Genomic DNA, 17,553 nt, shown 5'->3' on the forward strand with positions numbered 1-17,553 from the left:
GATAGAATTAATAGAATTCGAATTTCAAACTATGTTTGGTGGAGTTGGGAAATAGAGAAAGAATCTCACTTTCTTTTTCCTTATGTTTTTCATTATAACCAAATAAAAAGTGGGACTGCATGTTTATTTTCTTTTTATTTCTCGTATCAAATTCTCCAATTAAACACAATCTTAGTGACCTTTCTTCCCAGCATTGCCCCCTCTTCTCTAGAAGCATTCCCTCACCCACTACTCTTCCATCCCGCAACCGCACTACCTTCCCAAACCACATTTCCATTCCCTAGCAACTCTTCCTTTCCCCCCACAACACCCCCTTCCTAACACCACTTCCCTCTTTCTCAACAACACCTCCTTTCCCTAGAACTCCCAATCCTAATGACCCTTTTACCTAGCACCGCTCTAGAAGATGGAATCTAGTAAGATACAAATGGTTCAAATGATCCAGATAATGGGAGCCGAATAGATTAAGGTTGGATCGACAATAGAGAATATCTATGTGGATCAAAGTTGTCCAACAATGAGATCTCTTAGACCCACGTTGTTTTCCCATCTCTTGGATAACTAGTGGTTGATTTGAGGGAAATGGATGGCGATGGAGAGTGGGGGTTCTGAGGGAGGGGGTGGCAAGGAAGGGATGTTGGCATTGGATTTGAGTGAGGGGGTGGCGGTAAAAGGTTGTCAGTGATGGATATGACTTATGCATAAAATCATAATAAATTTTGTTCAATAGTGGATATAATAACAAAAATACCGTTCCTAGTTAGTTTTGCTTAATGGAAATACATGAGTCGTTATGATTGAGACTAAAACAGAAAATTAAAATTTTAGAGTTTAATTTGTTAAATAGAGTCAAATCTCGAGATTTTTTTTTTTTATTTCTTTTTGTAATTTTTCTAATAAAATTGACAGTGCACACGACTATACACTGATTAACAGCACCAAAACTAAAACTATGTTTATTTTCAGTTTTTTGAAAACACTTTTCAGAAAAATTTTAGTTTGTTATTTTTCATATATTTTTTTTATTTTTACTGAATTTTTTAATATTTTAAGCAATTTTTAAACACACCTGAAATAAATACACTTAAAAAGTATAATTTTTCTGAAAAAATCTTTAAAAAATTTTTACCAAATACAAAAAATACAAAAATTTAATATATCCTGTTTCTAACTGCTTTGTTTCTTCCAACTAATCAATTCAGTTGTTTATTTAATTAATCTAGTTTTCAGTTCATCTTAATCACTCAAGAGATCAATCTGTGTTTATCCACCTGGTTTAGGTCACCCACTTTCGTTTCCTGTCCAAAGTAAGTCCTTAGAGTTAGGCAGTGTAGGACACTGGGGTCTTCCGAATAGGGTCTGTACTCAAACCATTTTGGTCTGTGATAACATGACTAGAATAGGGTATGAATTAAGATATCTGTAAAACTGATTAATTAAACAAAACAATGAATCGATTATTTAGAAGTAACTCATCAGTCAGTTCTAGGTCAACAACTTTGCCATCAATACCAAATCAAGGATTAGTAATAAATGAAGAAGATGTTGAAATATAAAATGATAAAATTGATGCAGGATGGAATATACCTAAATTGCCAATTAAAGAAATTTATAAAACTACTTTTATACAGAATGTTTTTAAAATCACTTTGCATGTTAAAACCATTGAACAAGTTTATACTTTAGAAAAGTCTCGAGAAACCTGCCAATTATTTGATGCGAAATTAATTAAAAGACATTTAAATAATGGTTACAATTTTATGCATATTGGTCTAATTCAAGTTGGTGTTAATCCATTAACCATAGTTGGTAAAAATACCTCTGTTTTATTATGTTTACGAGATGCTCGATTTCTTGATTACAATGATAGTTTAATGGGTATGATAGAAACTGGTCTGCATAAAGGTCCAGTACATTTTAATTGTTTTCCTGATTTTACACTTAGTTTACGCGATCCACATATTTTAGATGCATTAACATTAAACATTCAGTTGCATGGTTCATTTACTAACATGAAAGACAAAGTTCATAACATTGCATTAATATATCGTGTTCATTACAAATGCTTGCAAACTAATTTAAATGTTCATGCTTTACATAAGAGTCCCAAAGATAAAACCTTATTAATTCAAAGTAGTACTAACGATGGAGAATCCCATATTAATGTTCCTCAAATGATTAAATGGAAAAATGTAGATTTACCTGATCAATGGATTACTGTCAATGAAAATTACAAACATAATCAACCACAATCTTCAATTCAAGACATCCAAGATATTTACCAATTCAATGATGGTTTTGTTCGAATTAAATTTAATCGAAGTCAATCCTCTCGACATAGTACGTCTAGTGTTCCAACTGAAATTGAAACTGAAGATGAAATATTTAATACTCTTTTATTTCAAAAAAATAGTCAAATCCATCTTGGCCAACCTTCTATAAATAAATTAAAAGGTATTGATAATACTACTTCCTCTCAAATTAGTAAACCTGTTTATTCTACACAAATACATGAAGAAGAAAATGCTTCTAATAATTCTCCAACTCAAACTGATTTCGAAGAATTTATACCGCCAGTTAATCCTCAATTAATGACAATCAAAAAAGAATTTAAACCTGATCTAGATAAATTACTAATTGAATTTCAATCCTCTAAAAATAAAACACTTAGACATGCTTATTATGCTAAATATAATTCTACTCAAATGTCCAAAATTACTAGACAATGGTATGATTTTATGGTCGAATATGGTTTTGAATTACCTTTATTAGAATATGTTGACAAATATTACAAAAAGATTAATACAATTACCAAACATAAATGGAAAACTTTCGACACTACTTCTATTAGTTCTAGTCATCCTCTTTTAGAGAAAATAATTCTTAACCAACAAGGGTCTGAAATCCCTGCTTCTCCTTTCAAACTCCCTGGTAATGATAATGAGATTAAAAAGGTTATTAAACAAAATAATTATACTAATCAATGTTTAAATATGATTGGTAAACAATTAGACAAGATAGAAACCAATTTAGAATCTGTTCAAACCACATCCACTAAACAACCTTTAGATCCACCTTTACTTAATCTACCCAGTAATCGTTCCAAACGAACCAGTTTAGTTACAAATGATCAATCTACTGTCAAAGCTATTAAGAAATTATTTACTAAATTATCTACCTTTGATAATGCTTCACCCTCTAAAGATAAAAGTCTTACTGTTCTAAATCAACAACCTACTACTGAAATTGTTTTTACCCAATTCGACACTGAAACCACTGATGATGACATAAAACAATTAGCCCAACAATTCCGACCCTCTAATCACCTTACAAAAATTCATTATCCTAAAGTTAATCCTCAAACTACAAAGAATTGGTATTCTCGCCCTACTCCTGTTGATCTTCAATTTGAAAAAACTAACCTCAATAATCAATTTTCTGTTTCTCCTAAAAAATTATATGAATGGAATATTGATGGTCTTAGTGAAGATCAAATCCTCCAAAAGTTAAATCATTTGTCTATGGTCTCCAATAGTTATCTCTCCAATTATCCCCAATATACTCAACCTGAAATTGTTACATTAATTACTTCTGGTTTCACTGGTATGCTCAAATCTTGGTGGGAAAAATATTTAACTGAAGATCAAAGATAATCTGTAATTTATGCTAATCAAACTGATGATAATGGTTTACCTATCTTCAATGAAAATATTGGACGTTGCCACTCTGATGGTATTAATGCATTAATCTATGCTATTGTTAGACACTTTATCGGTACCCCTACTAATATTTATTCTCGCATATATGACCAGCTTAGTAATCTCACCTGTCCAACCTTAAGTGACTTTAGATGGTACAAAGATGTATTTACCTCTAGAGTTATGTTAAGAGAAGACTGTACTAAAGCATTTTGGAAAGAAAAATTTATTAATGGATTACCTAGTTTATTTGCTCACAAAATTAGAGATGTCCTTAGCCAACCTGCTGGTGTTATTGAATAAGATAACTTAACCTATGGTGATATAATTAGCACTATTCAAAAAGAATGATTAAAAATGTGTATTGATCTTAAACTTAGTTAAAAAGCCACTAAAGATAAACATAAAGCTAAATATGAATTAGGAAATTTCTGTGAACAATATGGTTTACCTCCTGTAGCACCCTTTCGTAGGAAATCACATACATATTCTAAGCATAAATATAAATCCAAATATTCTAATAAATACAAAAAGAATTATTCACCTTCCAAATCCAATGATAAATTTTATACTAAACCCAAAAAGAAATATTACAAAAAATCACATCCAAAATCTAAATCTAGTAAAGATATTACATGTTATAACTGTGGTCAAAAAGGTCATTATTCTAATAAATGTAAAGAAAAACAAAAATTAAAAGATAAGATAAATCAATTACAAATAAATAATGATTCTAAAAATCAAATATTTAAAATCTTTCAATTAAACCAATCTGATAGTGATTCCTCTTCCCATAATCCATCAACTACTTCTGACGATAAATCATCTAATACTGATTCTGATAATAATATTACAATAGGATGCAATGATGTCTGCTGTAAACCAGTCAAATAAATTACTGTTCTTACAAAATCAAATCAAGAAGAAACTGCATTAATTGACTTAATTAGCAAATTAGAAGATCCTCGTTTAAAACAAAAATACATGGATAAATTAAAATCTTTATTAATTAATTTCGATAATAAACCTAAGTTCGATAAACCTATTATTAGCTTATCTAAGACTTTAGAAAGATTTAAGAACAAAAATAAAGAAATTACACTTCAAGATTTACAATCTGAAATTAACCAAATTAAACAAACTATTCGAGAACTACAGAATAAAAATAAAAAATTAGAAGATGAAATTATTGCTCTAAAACTTAATCAAAGTTTTGATAATTTCCAACCTCATCCAAATACCTCTCCTCATGAATCTGAAAATAATTCCGAACCTGATTTTGATCACACTAATCCTGATAAACTCTTATTTGATAATCAATCTAATAATCTCGAAGACAAACGATTAAGTCTAGTCAATAAAATTTATATTAAAAAATGGTATTCAAAAATTAAAATCGTTATTGAAGATTTTGAATTAGAATTAATTGCTTTAATTGATACTGGTGCTGATTTAAATTGCATACAAGAAGGATTGCTCCCTACTAAATACTATAAAAAATGTCAAGAGAAATTAACTTCTGCAAATGGTAGTCAAATGTATATTAAATATAAATTACCTAAAGTTCATGTTTGTCAAGATAATGTATGTTTTAAAACTTCATTTGTTTTGGTTAAAAATATGACTGATAAAATTATTTTAGGAACACCATTTATTTACTTATTATATCCATTTACTACATCCAGTAACGGCATAACCACTCATGTTTTAGGACAACCTGTTACTTTTAAATTTTTATCTCCACCAGAAATGCTAGAATTAAATCAATTAAAAGATTGTTCTATTTCTCATACTATTTATCGTCTAACTAGACATTTAAATTTTCTTAAAGAAGAGATTAATTACAAGAGAATTGATCAACAATTAACTGATCCAATTATTATTTCTCAAATTAATGATTTCAAATTGAAATTAGAATCGACTGTTTCTTCAACTTTACCTACTGCATTTTGGCATAAGAAAAAGTATGTAGTTACTTTACCATATATTAAAAATTTTGATGAACGACAAATACCTACTAAATCTAGGCCTATTTAAATGAATCATGAATTACTTGAAATGTGCAAAAAAGAAATTAATGAATTATTAAAAAATCGCATCATTAGTCCTAGTAAATCTCCATGGTCTTGCCCTGCTTTTTATGTTAATAAAAATGCTGAATTAGAACAAGGTGTCCCTCGCTTAGTCATCAACTATAAACCATTAAATGCTGTTTTAGAATGGATTCGATATCCTATTCCTAATAAAAAAGATTTGATCAAAAGACTTAGTCAAACTGTTATTTTTAGTAAATTTGATCTAAAAAGTGGTTTTTGGCAAATTCAAATTCATCATAAAGATAGATATAAAACTGCTTTTAATACACCTTTTGGTCAATATGAATGGAATGTCATGCCATTTAGATTAAAAAATGCTCCCACCGAATTTCAACATATCATGAATGATATTTTCAACCCATTTAGTCATTTTTCAATTGTTTACATTGATGACATATTAATTTTTTCCAAATCAATTCATGAACATTGGAAACATTTAACTGCATTCTTTTACACAATTAAAAGTCATGGTCTAGTCATATCTACCCCTAAGATTAAATTATTTCAAACCAAGGTTCGATTCTTAGGTTATGATATTCATCATAATACTATTCTCCCCATTAGTCGCTCCATCGAGTTTGCGTCTAAATTTCTTGACGAAATTCTTGATAAAACCCAATTACAAAGGTTTTTAGGATCACTCAATTACGTTGCTGAATTTTACAAACACCTTCGGAAAGTCTGCCAGCCTCTGTTTGATAGGTTAAAGGATAATCCTCCTCCTTGGTCTTCTATTCATACTGCTGTTGTTCAATAAGTCAAACAATATGTTAAATCTCTTCCTTGTCTTGGTATTCCTACTGAGAATTCATTCAAAATTATTCAAACTGATACTTCTGATATTGGTTATGGTGGCATTCTTCTTCAGAAAGTCACTCCTCAATCATCTGAACAAATTGTTCGCTATCATTCTGGTGTCTGGAATAAAGCACAATTAAACTATAGTACTATTAAAAAAGAAATTTTATATACTGTTTTATGTATTCAAAAATTTCAAGATGATATTTTAAATCAAAAATTTTTACTTCGTGTTGATTGCAAATCTGCTAAATATGTTTTAGAAAAAGATGTTCAAAATCTTGCCAGTAAACAAATTTTTGCCCATTGGCAATCTATTTGAAGTATTTTTGATTTTGATATTACTTATATACCTGGTTGTCAAAATTCCCTTCATGCTTTTCTTACCCGAGAATTTTTACAAGGGGGTAAGGGATGAGTGCTACTCCACATATTCCATACCTTAAAACCCAAATTACCCATTACCAAACCCTGGTTAAACAAGTATCCTACCGCATTCAACGTCTCCAATTAGCCAGAAAAACTACTAAACGAGCCCAATACATCAATTACCATCAAATTCAAGCTCGTCGCAATTTACTTGCTGATTACCTGAACTGTTTACACTATTACCAGAATTATTTAGATCTTCTTTTTGGTTACTAATCATTGTTTCTTAATTCCACAGATGTCTCGCCCAAGGCCTTCTTCCAAGGCTTTGGTCCCATCCTCCAGTAAACCTAATCAACTACTTGTTCCTCCACCTTTGGAGTCAATCACTCAATCTCATTCTCTTGAAATGGTTAACCGTTACCAAGTTCTTGGTAACATTTATCGGCCTAATTATTCATATGCTTTGGCCACTGATCCCTTTGCTTCTGGTCAATCCATTTCAGTTACTCCATTTCCTGCTAATCCAATTAAATCATCCCGATCTGAGTACACCAAATCACATGTTACTAATCTGTTCTACAAAGAACCAAGTCACCCCAAGAGTCAAACCATTAATGAAATTGTTCAATCCTATTTTGGCTCTGGATGCCATTTCATCATTTCCCATCCAGACAAAACACTCTCCTATTACAAAGATATTTTGATTCACCATCAATCAATTCTGATTAAACCAATTCAGGATCGGACCTATTCTTACAAGATCCTGTATCATTCAATTTACATTCACAACATTGTTTCCTTAGCTGAATGGGGTCCTCCTTATCAGCTTCGCGATTTACCTGGTCACTCTATTCAGTATAATTACCATGATTACATTGATGCTTGGTTCAAAATCTTCTTGTACCAAAATGAAACCTTTAGTCATTCTTGGTTCATTTCTTTTGATCAAAAATTCAAGTCTGAGTTACCATTCTGGTTTCTGCAATGGTGGACTCATTATGGTGCCATAACAGATATCCTCCTGGATGGTCTTAATGAACTAATTCATTATTTTGCCTCTGTTTACCCATTCACCACTCACCAAAGACAATTTCCATTATTGTTAATTTTTATATCCAAATACAAAATCCCTTGGATATTCAAATGGCATTATGGACTTGATGATAAAATAGTCATTCGTCAGCATTCAGTCAAATGGTGGGCTAAGTTCAATTTGCCCCGCATATTTGAAATTGTTCAAGAAGAATTCCCATCTGATCAATGTGTTCCTACTCCTGCACTTGCTAAAGCTCAGCAGATCCCAACTGCTGCAATCAGCCAAGGAAGTTAACCCAGTCTTCCTCCAATCAATCTTGGAAGCCCCTCATCTAGTGGTTCCAAGCCCAAATCATCTAGGTCCAAAATCCAGCCCACAACTGATAAATCAAAGTCCAAGGCTAAGTCCAAAGGCCCTGCAATGCCGGCTCAGTCCAAGACTCAATCAAATCCCAAGTCAGAATCCAAATCCAAGGCTCAGTCAAAGCCCATTCAGCCCAAAGAAAAGTCTAAAATCAAGCCCAAGTCATCCAGAGATGAATTACTCCAGCTAGCCCGCAAACTTGTGGATCAAGCTGAAGCCCAGTCAACTTCAAATAGTTCAAGAGAAGGTTCAGAACATTCATACTCTTCTGAAGGATCAACCAATCAATATTCTGGTCCAGAGTTTCAAGATGCTCAGAATCCTTTTATTTAATCAACATAAGATTCCCTATAAATACAAATTAGCTTCAATCACTACTCTTTTGAGAAAAGCTGCCAATTTGTATTTATAATGATTCCTTTATTCACATGATCACCGAAAGTGATGAATAGTAAAAGTTACTGTTCACTTTTACTGTTTACCATCACTATTCACTCAATCAACTTTTGTTAAAGCTGCTCAACTGCTCAATCAATTAGCCGAAAGCAACCAACAGCATCTGCTTTGCTCCATGCGCTGCCAGCTACCTTCGTCAATCACATGCTGTATAGTTAATTTGTTTTCTATATATTGTAATCAATTGTAATCACTCAGCAGTCTTCAATTTTTATTTCTTTGTTGTAAGAAAAAATCCCGAGTGCTCTGAGTGACAATTACATCTTCCCGTTTGTTAACTAGTTAAGATCCTTACAGTTGCTACAATTGTAATTGTACGTTATTTTCTGTATTTTAAATTACAAAGTTTTATTAAATGGTTTTCTTTAATTAGTGCTGCATGTTCCAATTCTGGTGTTCAATTTTAATATATTTTTTTGTATTTTTGTGTATTTATTAATTTTTTAAAATATTTTTTTACAAATATTTTATTTTTTAAATACATTTAAGTAAGATACACCCAAAAAAAAAAAAAAAATACTTAAAATTTTAAAAATATTCACTAAAAACAAAAAAAAAATGAAAAAAAAAAATTCAGTTTTTAGAAAACTGAAACTAAACACACTTTCTCAACATAGAATTTGGGAGAGAAGTAAGTAAGAAATACATATCTCATGTCAGAGGACTATATATCATGGATAATAGATGAGATCATGAAAATTATAACATTACTTACAATGCTTGGCTAATGTAAGAATAAATAGCGAAATAATGTTTGACAGATTATTTTTAGCTATTAGATTAAGGTAAGAACATAATTCAAAGGTATAGATTATCTATCCAATTAGAGAGGTAGGATTATTTATCCCCATTTTGAAGGGTTAAATACACTCACATATATATTACAAATCTTGTATTTAATAAAAAAAACATTTGTGCATACGAGAATAAAAATGTATTTAACAGCTCCCACATTTCAAGAAGGCTCTACCCACTGTATGATTTATTCCATTCAACTACAAACTTGTGACATTTTTAACTTATTTGATCAAAATTACTTTAAAATCTACACCAAACTATCATAAAATAGTCCGATAACCAATTATATATAAGTGAAATTAAGTAAAAATTGGAACTTTGTAAAGGCACATTTAACTTAAATCATGTACTTGAAAATAAAGTTGATGAGATTTCACATACTTACATGATAAATTTTTTTAGAAAAATAAACTGAAGCCTCATTTTTTTTTCTTCTCTTTTATATTAAAGGCACGGGTGATTATTCAGTGCTTCAGGAGTATGAACATGTGGTGCTCCATAATATTTTGATTGGTGGAGAGATGCAAAGGCCCTGTTGGCTTTTTGGCTTTCGAAGGTTATTTTTGTAAGTATAAGCGTACCAGCAAGGATCAATCAGTCCTTACAGAATTTTGATTGCCAACCAATTATCAGACGATTGTGTTGTAGTTCTTTCAGCCTCAATGAAGAGGACTTTTACTAGTGGCTTGATTTAGAAGAATTTAAGCACAAGAACAGTTAAATAAAGAGCAATTGAAGCATTTCCTTAGTGTGAAAAACTTACAATGATCCAAACTCAGCCTCGTAGAGGTTTACAGCGACAATCTACTTGAAACTACTCCTATGAATGAAGTGCAGTGTAGGAATTTAAAGTACAGGAATGTAAAGAGCAGGAAATATAAAAACTAGAAAGAAATATGTAAAGTAAGACTGGTTTCTTAGATCTGAGTCTGGGGCTTTTTTCTGGGGTCTTCCCTGCTATTTATACTCCTCAAAGATGACCATCGAACTGCACTTCAAACTATCGAACTGCTCCTCCGTGATCATTGATCATGCTGCCTTACAAGTAGTTCCACTACACCATCACTTGCAGTTAAGCTTCCCTCCTATATTTGAATTTGAATATGAGTAACTGCTGAAGCCACGTCACCTTGCATCTCTTTGCTGATCTAATGTTACTCGGACCACGCAATAGACAATATCAACTGTCACGTGTACGATCAGGATCGAAGACTTGAACAGTCTTCCTATATTACCCTTACTCTGCCACGCGTCGAACTGTAATTGGTCTTTTACAAAATATGTAGCCAACATTACCCCCCGCACTAATATACCCAATACTTTGTGATATTAGTGGATCAAAGCCTTTCTCCCGCGCTTCTTAGAACGCGCATGGGGTCTAGATTCTGGAAACACAACCGTCACTTATTGATGATCATTTGCATTAATTCTCTTTCAATCTTTTGAACACCCCAATACCTTAGCACTCGTACAGGCTGATACTTCTTCTATGGCCGAATCAACTTTCTTCTCTATTGATCGGGCACATGAAGAGTCATTGAATAATGCTGCTTCCCCTCGAAAGAACCTTCACGCATTCATTAGTCACCTTTATCCACCCTTCTATATTCAAGTTATGGAAGCCTTTGCAAATTACCAACCTTTGGATTACTAACATATTGCCCTTAATCTTTTGATTCAGAAAGTTGCAGATATAGACACAAGAAGTTCTTCTTCTAACTTATCCTTACAGTTCGAACAAACTGCTCTCAAGCCTTTGATTCGGAAAGTTGCAAATATGGACTTGGGAAACTCTTCTTCACAAGCCTCTGTATGGGATAAGGCTGTAACTTCTTCCTCTTCTGGAGATTCTGACTAGACAAGCTGGTCAACACCTGAGACTTGTGTTTTGAGGGAGCGAATTAACCATTATTTTGTTGAGTTCACTGACCTTTTAGAGTTTCCTTCCTATGCTCGAAGTTCAGTGGTCTACCCCTACGTGCCTATTGACCATCGACGTAGTCTGGAGAAGAATCTGCTTGTAGCATGGTACACATCCTCCATGCCTACAAAGATAGTGCACACTGCCCGACGCCTAGAAGAAGCACAAGGGTACAACCCATCATTCTTAGCCCAGAAGGCAAAGATTTGTTATTCTGACTGGCTCGATTATATTAATGCCTTTGTTCCTTCTACTCCCGCGCCATTTCCTATAATAGAAGCATCCACACCTTCTTCTCCATCTCCTGAAATTGAAGCATTCACACTTTCTCCTCTACCAACTCTTTGCTAGACAGAGAGACTGAAGCTTGCCCTTTCCATGGATAACGTCTTTCCACCTTACAAACATTTACCTTCCCCTACTCCAGCTGAGCGGAAACAAGCTCAACTTCTGCTTGCAGCTTTCTCCCACTTGCCCTTCAATGTTCTTGAGGACGAAGTCCCTCTCAAGAACCTTCGATGGGCTTGTGATATTCTGACTAGAGGCCATGTCCTTAATCCCCTTGCCCAAGCAGAACTTCATGTGATCCTGGACCAACTTCCATTGCTCCTTTACTGGCATCGAAATTCTATGGCCACTACACAATCTTTAGACCAACTTTCGTCTCTTCGAGTTCATGCCCAGTACGAAGCAGAGAACTTCATTGAAGAATTCGGTGATTTCAAGAATAAAGATTCTGCGTATTGGGATGACTTGGACATAGACGAATTGGAACAAGGATTGAGAAAGGCGGCTTTCGAAATAAAGGCTGAAGAGCTCTACTACGAAGTGAGAGCACATCAACTCATGCAGCCAATGTTAGAAGACATAGAAGATAGAATAAAGAAAGAACAAAAATTCATTGATCATTGTTGGACTAAATTTCATGATCTTGTTATTTATTCCATTCCTTATTTTTATGAGCTTGAGTTTATACCCAGATAGGGTCATCCGATGTAATTACTTTGGCTTTAATATAAACAAAATTCTTCTTGATTTGGCATTGTTTTGACCCTGCTTCCATTTGTCTTTAAAAGCCAATTCAGAGCTTCGAACTGAACAATCTCATCCTTCGAACCTAGACTCAATTGTTTTAAATGAAACACTAAAAGAACCAATTATGAACTTTTCCAATTTATGGAATAAAGTTGACAGTTTTGGCTGATTTTCAACTAGAACCAATACTTCGGATCTAGCAATCTTATACTTAAAGTTTGTTTCAACCATAACCAACACCTGATCATGGTTATTATGATCAATTAGTTTTAAATTGACCACCTTTTGCTTCGAACAACAGTTCATGCTGTTTTAGTTCAACAGACAGCCTCCCTTTTCTTTCTTTTTTTCTTTATATAAACCAACCATTGGTTTTGATGTTTCGAACACCAAATCCCATCCTTAAAGAATCTCAAGTTTTGCCTCGAAGGACATTACCTTCGTTAAGAAACCTAAAAACAGGTCTTTAAACTCTTTGGAGTAAAACAAACACTCAAGTATTCTTATATTTTTAGGTATGGAAATGTGCTTCGAAGCCGGCTTCTCTGTTTCGAAGCCGTTGTTTTTTGGCTTTTGGCGTTAAAACTTGGCTTCGAAGCCAAATATCTTACTTCGAAGTTAGCTTAGCATCTGGGCTGTGTTTTCCCTCCAAAAGTATCAATATTGAAGGAAGCTCTTCGTATTCGTACTTCTAGTACTTAACGACTTACGCAATACATTTTCCAGACACAAAAGCTTTAAAAACCCTTTTGTTTCGTGCTCTGAGATCACTTGCTCTTTTAACGCACAAACCCTTCTTTCTACCGATCTTCTGCTTCTCTCTACCTCCTTTCTCAGCTTCATTTTCTGGAAAAGCGTACTATCAATGGCTTCTTCTTCAGTGCCAGCCGTAGAGCGTGCGAGCCCATCTGTAACCCTGAAGAGGATCATTGATACAGAATGTGAGAAGTACAAAGCTGGCGAGAAAAGCGCTATCAATGGACGCATCTCCGTCCCTCGTCGCCATGTGCAGCAAGACTATGTGCTTGGTCCCATATTCAAGGAGATTCCTATTGAGCTTCCAGCTCTATACCCTCGTCTGGAAGACCATTGTCTCATTTACGAAGGTGGCCTTGACTGGAGTAACTGGAAGACGAATCGTCCCCACTAATGCTGGCCCACGGTGAGACTGGAGTGGCAAGAATGGTATGATCGAGTTGTCCCTAGTAGGACCCTGGACCTTCAAGAACTCTGCCTCCTCGACGCCCTTCGGCTATCCAGGTTAACCATTTCAGAGGACCCCTTTTTAGTTCCTGCTGCTCTATGCTTTTGGAATTCTGTTTTTAATTTCTTCCAATTCAGATGTGCGATGATGGCCCTTACGGTGCTTGACATTTGCCATCTTTTAGGATTATCTCCCATTGGAACCCCCATTGGACCAGATTATCCTGACCTAGCAGTCCCTTTTTTCCTCCCCTCTCTTAACTCATCCTATAGTGACTTTGTTAAGGCTGAGAATAGAAGGGAGGGTCCTGTGACCGATAGGGAATTCTTTTCTTTCTTATTATATTGGCTTTGCAAGTTCCTTTTTTGCACTTCTTCTTAAAGAATTGTGCCTGAATTTGCCCCTCTTGCCAAAGCCCTTGTGTTACAGAAAAGGGTGGCTTTAGCCCCATACGTTCTAGGTCACGTATACAGAGCTTGTTCTTTTTTTTGTGAGAAACCCTTAGATGTCAATCAAGGGGGACCAATTTGGATTCTTCAGCTTTAGCTTTTTGCTTATTTCCCCGAATTACAATCCAAATGCCTTAAATTTTTTGAACCAAATCCTCCTACTCATGGCATGAGGCTAGCCAACGCTTCTCTTTATCCTTCTACTTTTGCTTTTTACTTCTCTTTCTTCCACCAACTTTTAGCTTCTCGTCTTTCCTACTGCTTTCGTCCCTTCGAACCCACTACTATCGGCCCACTTTGGTTGAAGAATTTCCTAAGTGATAGACTCTGTGTTTCACCTGTTCACAAGGATATATGGGCCTTCATTTTAATTCCCAAAGAATTATTCATTGGGACCATGAACCCCAGAGCTTACAAATGCATTGCTGAGCCCTATTGTCCTGCACAATTTGCTAGACAATTTGGCTTCACTCAAGGGGTCCCAATACCTCTCTGTAGTAACACCAATCTAAGTCTTACCACAAGGGATGTGAAAGTTTGAAAGTCCAGACTGGAAGAGGCAACTTCCAAATTTATATAGGACTTGATCGATTTTGAGTATATTCTCTTCCTTCCCCAAGGTAACATTTTGAAGAGATATCAAAATTGGTGGGTGACCAATATGGAAGTGCACTTGGCCATTCCCCCTCAAGACCTACTGACGGTGTTAGATGTACCTAAGCCCAAAGAAGCTAGAGCTGCTACTTCTTCCACTGTTCTGACCACTCCAGTTCCTGTGTCTGCCTCCACTCCTAGAGTTACTCGGGCCACCTCGAAGAAAGGTATATACTCTCATCTCTTCTCTTTTACCTTCTTTATTATGCTTTCAGTCTTAATTAAACACAAAGACCTGGCTTCTGATGCTTCATCTTGCTGCCTATAACCAGGCATCATTGTTATCTTTAACGACCACCTCTTCATCAGCACTCTCCTGGGCTAAGTGCTTCAGGTGTGGCACTTCCTCATCAGCCGTTTCTTCGATTGAGCCATCAGATTTCATCAGTATACTGAGCGGTGTCACTCCCTCAATATACAGTTTGGCTTCTGCGAAGTCTGCGCAGGCTATGAAAGGTTGAGGATCTGCATCAATTTCCTCCGTCTCCCCATTGCCTAGAGCCATTATCATTTTCTGATGTAAAGAGGAAGGCACACATTTGTTAGTGTGGATCCAATCTCTACCAAGTAAAGCATTGTACTTCGCATTGCTGTTGATGACGAAAAACGCTGTCATGCAGTCCCTGGTTCCCACACTCAGGTTGATGGGTATAATTCCCTAGGCCATCTGTTTGTCCCCAGCAAAACCAGCAATGGTTGTACTGGTTGGGATCAACTTGGGATTCTTTTTCCCTAATTTCTTCAAGGAAGATTTTGGTAGTAAGTTCATCGTTGCCCCATTATCCACTAAGACTCGGTTTAACTGTATCCCATCGAAGAAGGCCTTAATATACAAAGGCTTAACATGCTGTGCCATAGAATTCGAGAGATATTTAAAAGGATATGAGAGGTTAATACTTACCACTTCTTTACTCTCATACTCAGTTTCCATTGGGGTAACCATTTTGAAATTATCTTGTACCATACTCACTTGTGAGTCTTCACTAGAGATTGGAATTGGGTCAATTTCTTGCCCCTCCTAATTCTTATCTCCAGCTTGGAATTCATGCGGTAGTATGTGTACCATGTTTACTGATACTGGAGGAAACGAGCCAAACTGGATGGCTGGTTGTACCTGTTTCCCCTCTTGGCTACCTTGGTCAGTTACCTCAGAAGCATCCTGCATCCTGCATTCTGGCACTTCATTGCTAACAGGTTCCTTTGAATGGTTTTCCTCGACTGGTTTTTCAACCAAAAATGTTTGCTCGGCCATGAAAGCTTCGAACATTTCTTCTTCCACCATTTCTTTCTTTTGGCTCATGCCAATTTCTTCTTCTGTCTCACTACCACTCTCCATCAGAGCTTTCTCCAATCCAGCTAAACTAGCCTTCTCTCTGACTCTTAGTTCAGAATGAACCTTAGCTAACTGTTCTCTGCTGCAACCCACCTTGTTTTGTAGAGTTGGCTTTAGAGTGTGGTTTGACTTTGGATTCTTCTTTCCTTTAGTCTGGATCAATGAAAAACTCTCTCCACTTTCTTTCAGGTCTTGCTGGTACTGGGTGTACCTACGCTGAATTTTCCTCCTTTGTGATCTGGAAATTACGGGGACCATATCTGGTTCCTTCGTTCTTGGGTGTTTCAGCAATACCCAATTGTTGGAGGCCACCCAAGGAGGCTTAACCATCCTACCTTGATTTCGAACATTCCTTTGGGTAGGCACTTCCCTAGGTTTGCTCTGCATCACAAACCAATCTAGAACTCCAGGCACCCACGAGCTTACTGACCCAGATGTTGCGCTGCCCTTTTCTTCCTTCGAGGCCACCTTCGAAGCTGGCTGTGAAGGCAATTGCTTGGCCCTAACCCCAAGCTTTGAGCCTGATTCAGGCCTTCGATGAAGGTGACCATTTTCTATCCTCCGTGAGGCTGGTCTAGGGGGCCAATCTCTGGCTTTGATCCTAAAACCTGAACTCTTCTCCGGTCTTCTTTCAGAATGACTACTCTCCATTCTGTAATAGTTAGGTGTCCTGGACTCACATAAGGGCCTCTTGCCTTTAGCATGCATTCTATCAACTGTAGGCTCAACCACTAATGGCTGCTGCCTAACCTTAGTCGGATACGGCCTTTTATTATAAGCATTGGTTGGTTTGGGACGCCTCTGCACATCCCTGAAATATTGCTTCCCATCGACTGAAAGGCCTTTCAACCACTTATAACTCAGTCTGCACCTGGGACACATCCTCTGCATTACGGCTGTCTCTAGGGAGTCATCATCCAGTGCTTCTTCATCAGAGTCTTCCCTCTGGTGTGAGAAATCTTGTCCAATAGCTGGTAGATTTCTAGTGTCTTTCTTGATTGCTGTCTGGTTGGCCATATGCATCTGTACATTGACTTCTTCCAATTCTTTCAAAGACAGGTTCTGAAAATCTGGCATAATGACATTGGCTGCCACCTCTCCAATTTCTGGAAATGGATTACTATCGATCCCTATGGCCTTTTCAGCTTTGGTTGGGAATTTCAAACTCTCTTTCCGAATTTGTTCTTGGATCCTGTCTCAAAAAACAACATAGTTTTTAGTCGAGTGAGACCAAGAATTATACTATTTACAATATACTTTTCCTTTAAGTTCATCAAGAGATGGAATTTTAACCCATTTTGGTAACTTAAGGAAGTTGGCCGCAAGCAAATGATCAAAAA

Source organism: Camellia sinensis, chromosome 5 (genome assembly GCF_055761805.1).
Source record: "Camellia sinensis isolate YWXY chromosome 5, ASM5576180v1, whole genome shotgun sequence".
In the NCBI taxonomy this organism is placed as follows: domain Eukaryota; kingdom Viridiplantae; phylum Streptophyta; class Magnoliopsida; order Ericales; family Theaceae; genus Camellia; species Camellia sinensis.